Source organism: Cervus elaphus, chromosome 21 (genome assembly GCF_910594005.1).
Source record: "Cervus elaphus chromosome 21, mCerEla1.1, whole genome shotgun sequence".
Classification (NCBI taxonomy): domain Eukaryota; kingdom Metazoa; phylum Chordata; class Mammalia; order Artiodactyla; family Cervidae; genus Cervus; species Cervus elaphus.
In genome coordinates this window covers 7,105,346-7,112,800 of record NC_057835.1, presented here as the reverse complement: position 1 = coordinate 7,112,800, position 7,455 = coordinate 7,105,346, and the positions used below count along the sequence as shown (strand labels likewise).

Below are 7,455 nucleotides of genomic sequence, written 5' to 3'. Positions count from 1 at the left end.
GCCGGGCTGGGCTGAGCTGGTACGACGTCCGCCCTGAGAGCTGGCGTCTGGTGGCCTGTGTGGCTGCAGCACAGGGCCTTGGGAAGCGCGCCGGTCCGTGAGACACAGGCATCCCTCGGCTGCCTTTGAGGCCCAAGGGCTGGCCGTGCTCCCGCCCACCAGTCCCACGAGGGCCAGGCCCTCAGCCTTCCTGGCCTCCCCCACATCCCACTCCACGCCTTCCTGGCCAGGAACTCCGGACGCACTGGTGGGTGGGATGCGGTGCGTGCCAGGCAGGGCGATGTGTGTGTGCTCAGCTGTGTCCGACTCTTCGTGACCTCATGGACTGTAGCCCGCCAGGCTCCTCTTTCCATGGGATTTCCCAGGCAAGAATACTGGAGTGGGTTGCCAGTTCCTGCTGCAGGGGATCTTCCCAACCCAGGGATCCAGCCCTCGTCTCTTGAGTCCCCTGCATTGGCAGGAGGACTCTTTACCACTCTTTACCTCTTTACCACTAGCCACCTGGGCTCTGGATCACCGCTTCTCAGGATCGCCCCCGGCACTCGGGACCGGGTCTCCCTGATGGAGGAGGCGGTCCCCACGTGCCTGTGCCCAGAGCACCTGGCCATCGTGGGTCAGGAGCTGTGCTGTGGGCTCACACGGGGGTGAACAGGAGGGAGCCGTGCGCTCCTTTTTCGCCAGCTTGAGGAGCACAGGGGGATTCTCTGTATCCTGTGCTGCCCCTGTCGTTTTGTTAGTGGAGCTAAAACACGCTCCCCAGGGCTTCCAGAGGAGAGCTGGAGGCTGTCCAGCCCCTTGCCGGGCTCCAAGGTTCAGAGCCAGCAGGGAGGGATTAACCTGGGAGGGTCACTGGGGTGAGGACGGAGGTCTCCGAGCACCAGGGTGGGATCCCCACGGCTCCTGAGAAGGGCCAGGTGAGCCCTGGGGGGTCAGGGGAGAGGCCCCTGTGCCTGCTGACCCTCCCCTCCCAGCCCCAGGGCACTTCTGGGTGGGGTCCCTTTAAATTCAAGGTTCTCTCCTCCCCAGAAGGCCCCTCCCCCAGTCTCCTGGGCAGCCGGGTAAACAAGCCTGACCCCAGGCTGCTGACATGGCTTCCCCCTGTTCCGGGGACCCCAGCCCGGCAGGTCTGCCCCCGTGTCCTGTAGCCACTCCAGGTGAGACACGCGGAGGGGTTCGGGGTGGAGGAGAAGGGGGTGCTCATGGCAGCTGGGCTCTGAGGACGTGGGAGAGAAGGCAGCACCCCCACCTCTTCCTGGGGGGGGTTTCCCCAGGGTCACACAGCAGGGCAGGGCAGGGTGGGGGCGAGCACCCCATCCCCTGACAGTTCTTCCTGTTGTCCTGTAGCCCTCCCCAGGGTCCTGCAGCCCATGGACCCTGAGACGGGAAGTGGGCCAGGGTCCTCCTTACTCCTCAAAGCCCTTCCAGTTCCTTCTCCGGCCCCCTCCCCCCACCTCTGTAAAAGCCCAGGGCTAGTCCCAGCTCCTCAGAAGTAGACTCTTGGACTTCCCTGGTGGACCAGTGGTTAAGAGTCCACACTCCCAATGCAGGGGGTGTGGGTTCTATCCCTGGTCAGGGAACTAGACCCCACGTACCACGTGGTCAGCAACAACAACAAAAGGAGGTGCACACCCACTGCGCGTACGGGGCGGGCTCTTACCCTCCCCGCCCCATGGATTTTGGGGCCTGGACACTGACCCTCTCTCCACCTGTGCTGCCATGACATGGGCGATCTCTCCTTCTCCTTCCCCTCAGTCCCCCAGACACCTCTCTGAAACGTGTCCCCCAGCCACCCCTGCGGTGGTCGTGTCTCGCCAGCATCCAAACTGCAGCCCGGCGCTGACCTCAATCTGGGGACCAGGACTCCAGCACCCCGTGGGCAGAACCATAGCCCACTGTTTGCAGCCTGTTCCCTGCCTCCTCCCCCCGGTCCCACCCCCTCACGCCCCCATCCAGCTCTGCAGTGATCATCACACCCTCCCCACACCCTCCTGCCCTGTGCCCTCTCCCATCTGATGGCACCCCCCCGCCCCAGCTCTCTGCCTACTCCTCGCGGGCACCCGCACAGCTGAGCTTGAGCGGAGCTGGGGATCAACTCACCCAGGCTAATGCTCCCGTTACATTCCTGGCGGCGAGCTGCAGGGGGGGCTTCGTGCCAGGGTCCCACTGCATCCCTCCTCCTGCCCAGCCCCTCCTCTCTCCCAGCAACTGTCTCGCACCCCCGCTCCCAGCGCCCACCCCCCTCTCCCTCTTCACGCTCAGCTGCTGGCCTTGCTCCCGCTCTCATGGAGAGAGAGGACTCCCACAGGCTCCGGGCACGGCAGCCACCCACTGCACCTGGGCCCGTGGGCCCCGCGCTCCCCCGCCTGCTCCTGCACGAACCACCCCCTCCCAGCCGTGGCCCAGCTTCGCCTGCCCACGGCCATCACTCCAGCACCTCTCCACCCTCCTCTCCCGCATTCTGACATTTTCTCTTTACGAGATCTTTCTCATCGACATAAAAGCATGCAGCTACACATCCTGTCTCCTGACCCCACTTCCCTTGTAGCTACCGCCCTATTTCTCTGCTCCCCATTTTTAGCAAAACTCCTGGAAAAGGTTATTTATACGTACGTGCTGCCTCCCAGTCTTTCCCTCCCATTTGCTCTGGAATGCAGTGGACCCAGCCCCTCATTCCTGGACTTGGCCACAGCAGCTCTGGTCAGGGTCAGGGGTGACCTCCACGCTGCTGAACCTGAGGTCAGTTCTCAGGTGCCCTTTGACATGACCCATCAGCAGCTCAGGGGCTTCCCAGGTGGTGCTAGTGGTAAAGAACCCGCCTGCCAATGCAGGAGACATAGGAGACGTGGGTTTGATCTCTGGATTGTGAAGATCCCCTGGAGGAGGGCATGGCAACCCACTCCAGTATTCTTGCCTGTAGAATCCCATGGACGGAGGAACCTGGCGGGCTACGGTCCATGGGGTGGCACAGAGCCGGACACGACTGAGAGACACACGCAGTGTATTTGAAGGGGCAGCTCAGGGCCCAGGGCCCCCTCCCCGCTGACTCCCAGAGCCCCAGCCTGCCCTTCTCCTCTCGCATCACTGCTGCTCCACCTTCTCTCCCTGACCTGGGGAAGCTGGGGGCCCAGGCCGGCTGCTCAGGCTTCTTCCCTCTCTGTCTCATGATCACGTCCAGTTCTGAGGCAGTGAGAGCATGGGTCCTAACTACTGGACCACCGGGGGATCCCCTGTGGCTTTAAATGCCACCATCTCCCAGGAGTCTGTCTGTCTTCAGCCTGGAGCCCCCCACCTCAAGCCAAGACTCTAGCTAACTCTCCTCTGCACCTCTTCCCTGGCCTGTCTGAAGGCATCACTGGTCCAGAATTAGACTCTTGAGCCCCTAGCCCCAAGTTGCTCTTCTCAGTATATGGGGCTTCCTTTCCTTCAGTGGCTCAGGCCAGAAACTGCGAGTCTTCCCTTTGCTCCCCTCCCCTTCCCCCACCAGCCCCTCCATCGGCAGAGCCTGTGGGCTCCATCCTCAAGACACATGTAGAAGCAGCACTTCTCTCCGCTGAGCCCCCAGCCCCTCTGCCCTGGATTGCTGCCCTGGCCGCCTTGTGGTCTGCGTGGCGGCCCCTACCCCTCACCTGTCTGCTCTGCAACCACCAGACCCACCTGGCTAACTGCCAGTCAGGGGTGGTCAGTCCTCTCTTGCCCCCCGGGGGCCCTCCCCTCTTCTCCACAACTCTCACCCCTGGCCCACAGCAACACCCCAAAGCGCCTCTGCACAGCCCACCGCCTGCTGGTACTAAGTGTGAGGCCGGGCCAGTGCTGTGGACACCAGTGCAGTGCTGTGCCTCCGGCCACTCACCCTGGAGGCCTTCAGGGAGGAGGTGTCCCAGTGGACAGGACAGGCTGCCCGGGGTGGGGGCACAGCCATTCTGCCATCCAAATCTGAGGCTCCTGCAAGGCTGCCTCGGACCTGTCCAAGGTGCTGAGTGCAGTGGGCCCCGAGCCAGCCCCTCTGGCCTCACACCCTGCTCAGAGCCAGTCCACCTGGGTCTGTGATTCTGGAAGCAACTGCTTTGGTGCTGAGCTAGGAAGGCACTTCCCACTGACAAAGCGGTTCACAGGAGGACCTGACAAAGAGGGTCACAAAGGTTCATGACCTCTTTATCCACAAGGATGGCAGAACAGGCTCAACTGTTTCCATTTTTCAGATGGGGAAACTGAGGCTCAGGGAATCCAGAACCCAGACCACGCTCTCCCAGGTGAAGGAAGCGCCTCTGACCCAGGTCTGCTGGCTCCTGTCCCTGGCCTGGGAGAAGCCGAGTGTGTGCGGTACACAGCTGTGGCGGAGCCTGGCGCACAGCAGATGCCCCAGGGTACTTACCAGGGGAGGAGAGTCATCGTCCAGGGGCCCCTAGCAGGAGGGTGGGCACGGGGGCGCTCCTGCGGCCATCAGTTCAGGGCGGGCCTCTCTGGGTCTGCATTCTCACCAGGAAAACAGGCTGAGTGCTGTTGCCCCTCACAGGGGTGTGGGGGGAGGACCTAAGAACTCACGCTCAGAGCCTTGTATGGGCTCATCCATCCCCTCCTCCCAGGCCCTCCCCATGAGTCCTGCCTTGTCTCCAAGGAGCTGCCCAGGTGGTCCTGTGTCCCCAGAGGCTTATCTATACCCAGGGAGGGCCCATGGTTGCATCGTTGAGTTCAGTATCCCCAGAGCTAAGCACTTTGCTGAAGGAAGGAAGGGGGCAAGGGGGAAGGGTCTCTCCTAGCAGCTCATAGAAGGTGTGGGCTTGGAGTGGTGGCTTGGGCTGCTGCCTGGGACCATGGATGGATGGGCCTCACAGGTGCAGAGGCCCCCACCCAGGGGCACAGTGCTGCGTCCATACACATGTGATATCTGAGAGCGGACCCCTGGATTTCACCAGACCGCCGCCTCCTGGGAATCCATGTGTGAATCAGCGATCAGCCATGTCCCCATTTCTCCTGGAATGTGCTCCTGGAGTGAAGGGGAAGTGGGTGTCCCACGGACACAGCACCAGCCCAGCTTCCAACCAGATCCTTCTCCCTGGTGAAGCTGGTCAGCCCCCTGGGTCCCAGATTCCCCGTGCCCAGGCAGGGCTCCCCCCTCCCCCCATCTGTTGACACAAGGCCGGCTCTGGCCCCTCCATGCTGGCCCTGCTGAGTCCTCCTTCGAATTCACCCTCACCTGGCTCTGTCCCCCTCCCCCGCGGTCCATCCTCTGCCCAGGCCCAGGATGGACTTTCCACTGAGAGTCATCAGGTCACCGCTGCTCTCTGGGGATGACCCCAGGTCCACAGCAGGCTCTGCGAGGTCCCCGCAAAGCTATCCAGACTCCTCCCCTTCTGAAACTTTCCGCCCAAATAGTATGTAGTGGCTATATTCTAACACACCCCTCCGGGCCTTTCTGCCGCTCACAGCTCCTTAGCGCTGTCCCTGGAAATTAGTCTCCCTCTCCGGTACCCCTCCCCTCTCTGTCTCCACGTGGCCCCCTTGGCCTCTCTGGCTCAGAGGGGGTGGCTGCGGGAGTCGCTTATCTCTGGCCGCTCCGCGATCCCTGCCCGCAGGCCCCGCCGCGCCCCAGGAGCCCCCGTTCCCGGACATCTACGGCGGGGACGCGCAGCTGTGGGAGGCGCACTTCCGCGGCATCGGGCGCGCCTACCGCGCGCTGGGCAAGGAGGACGACTTCGCCATCCGCGTGCTCACCGAGGACTTCACGCTGCCCTTCCCGTTCGCCTGGCCGCCGGGGCCCGACCCGGCTCGCGGGCCGCTCTTCTACGACCCGCACGACAGCACGGGCTTCGACTTCCTGCTGCGGGGCCCGGGCGCGCCGCCCCCCGCGCTGCTGCGGCCGGCCCCTGCACAGCACGGCGCAGGCGGCGCCTGGAGCAGCTGGCGCTGAGCTACGCGCACTCGGGAGCCGGCCCCCAGCCCGGCCTGGTGCTGCTGGCTGCCGCGCCCGCCGCAGCGGGCAGCGCCTTCCCTTTGCCCGAGGCCGCTTCCCCCAGCGGGGGCGCCCCCCGGCTGGGCTAGCGCAGTCCCGAGATTGTCAATAAAGCGTGCAGTGCCTCTGCTTCTCCCGCCCCGAGGCTCTTTGCCAGACACACCTGGGCGGGCGTCTGGTGCCAGCAGAGCCCCGGGGGCCGGTCCGTGGTGTTGTCGGATGTCCACTTTGTCCCAAGTGGCTAATGAATCAAGGCGGGAAGTCAGAGTGGCAGCCTTGATGGGCTGGCTAGGCCGGGAGCAGCTGTCGGGGGGAGAGGACCTGGGATAGTGGGGAGGTGGGTGGCCCTCATGGCGGGGAGAGGACTTGGGATAGTGGGGGGGTGGTGGGTGGCCCTCGTGGTGGGGAGAGGACCTGGGATAATGGGGGGTGGGTGGGTGGCCCTCTGGGACCCTGGTCACAGCCTCTTGGTGGGCATTAGCGCCCCCATGCTGCCGGTGAGGACCCTGGGTCGCAGTGCTCCCGGGAGCACCTACGATTTGGTTCCCGTGTGACTGCAAGTTCAGCAGGGGTCCTGTCTTCCAGGACAGAGGGGCATCAAGGTCGGGTGAGGGGCGCTGATGGAGAGATGGGAGGGAAGGAGCACAGGGCAGGAGGGGGTGGGGAGGATGTGATGGGGAAACAGGCGCCAGGACACAAGCATCACACGGGGAGCCCAGTCCCCAGTCCCCAGGCCGCTGCTTTCCTGCCAGCCCTCTGTGCTGGCTCTGCAGAGAAGAGGGTCCTCCTGCCCCCCACTCCCAACCCCACCCCTCTTATGGGGCTGAGAGATCAGCTGAGGCCGTTGGTGACCTGGCCTCCATCCTGGGTGTCTCCCTCTGTAGGTGAGAAGCCCTGGCAGAGGCCAGTCTATCGTGGACTCCTGGTGCGGGCAGAGCCGCTGGACGCAGGACCCTGGTGACCTTCTTCTCCCACCTGCTGGCCAAGGCTCAGCTTTCCTCTTGTTGGGGGCTTGGATCCGAGGTGTGCAGGAGGCAGGGGGCTGGAGGGCGCATTCTTACTCAAGTACAGATGGAATCGGAGCTTTTTTTTTTTTATCCCTTTCTTCTAATCCGGGAGTTATTTATAGCTTCCTGGTGGTGGGCAGAGATGGTTTTTCCAAAGTCTTGCTTGGTGTGCAGGAGAACCAGTGACAAGAAATGCTCAGCTCTGGAGGACAGGGGCTCAGCCTCTGCAAGAGGGGTCTTTAACTTCCCCCTTCTCTGGTGGTGACCCCACAAGACCCCTGACCCTGCTCCAGATTCCTTTCCACTTGTGGTCCCATCTCTCCAGTTTTATAGACATGTGCGGTGGTTACACCGCAATCTTCATGCGTGTGAATCCTGACAGGGTAACAGAAATGATTCTGTTAAGGGATTATATCAATATCCCTGTGTTGAATACTAATTGTTCAGGTTCCCCCAGAAGCAGGCCCTAAATGTGGATTTGAGTGCAGGTGACTGATG

At 63.0% G+C, this 7,455-nt stretch overlaps 1 pseudogene; it reads left to right on the top strand.

Annotated features, from left to right (window-relative positions):
• Positions 1 to 1,073: 1,073 nt before the first annotated feature.
• On the top strand, positions 1,074 to 6,039 carry LOC122679666 (annotated as a pseudogene).
• The last annotated feature ends 1,416 nt before the right edge of the window (positions 6,040 to 7,455 follow it).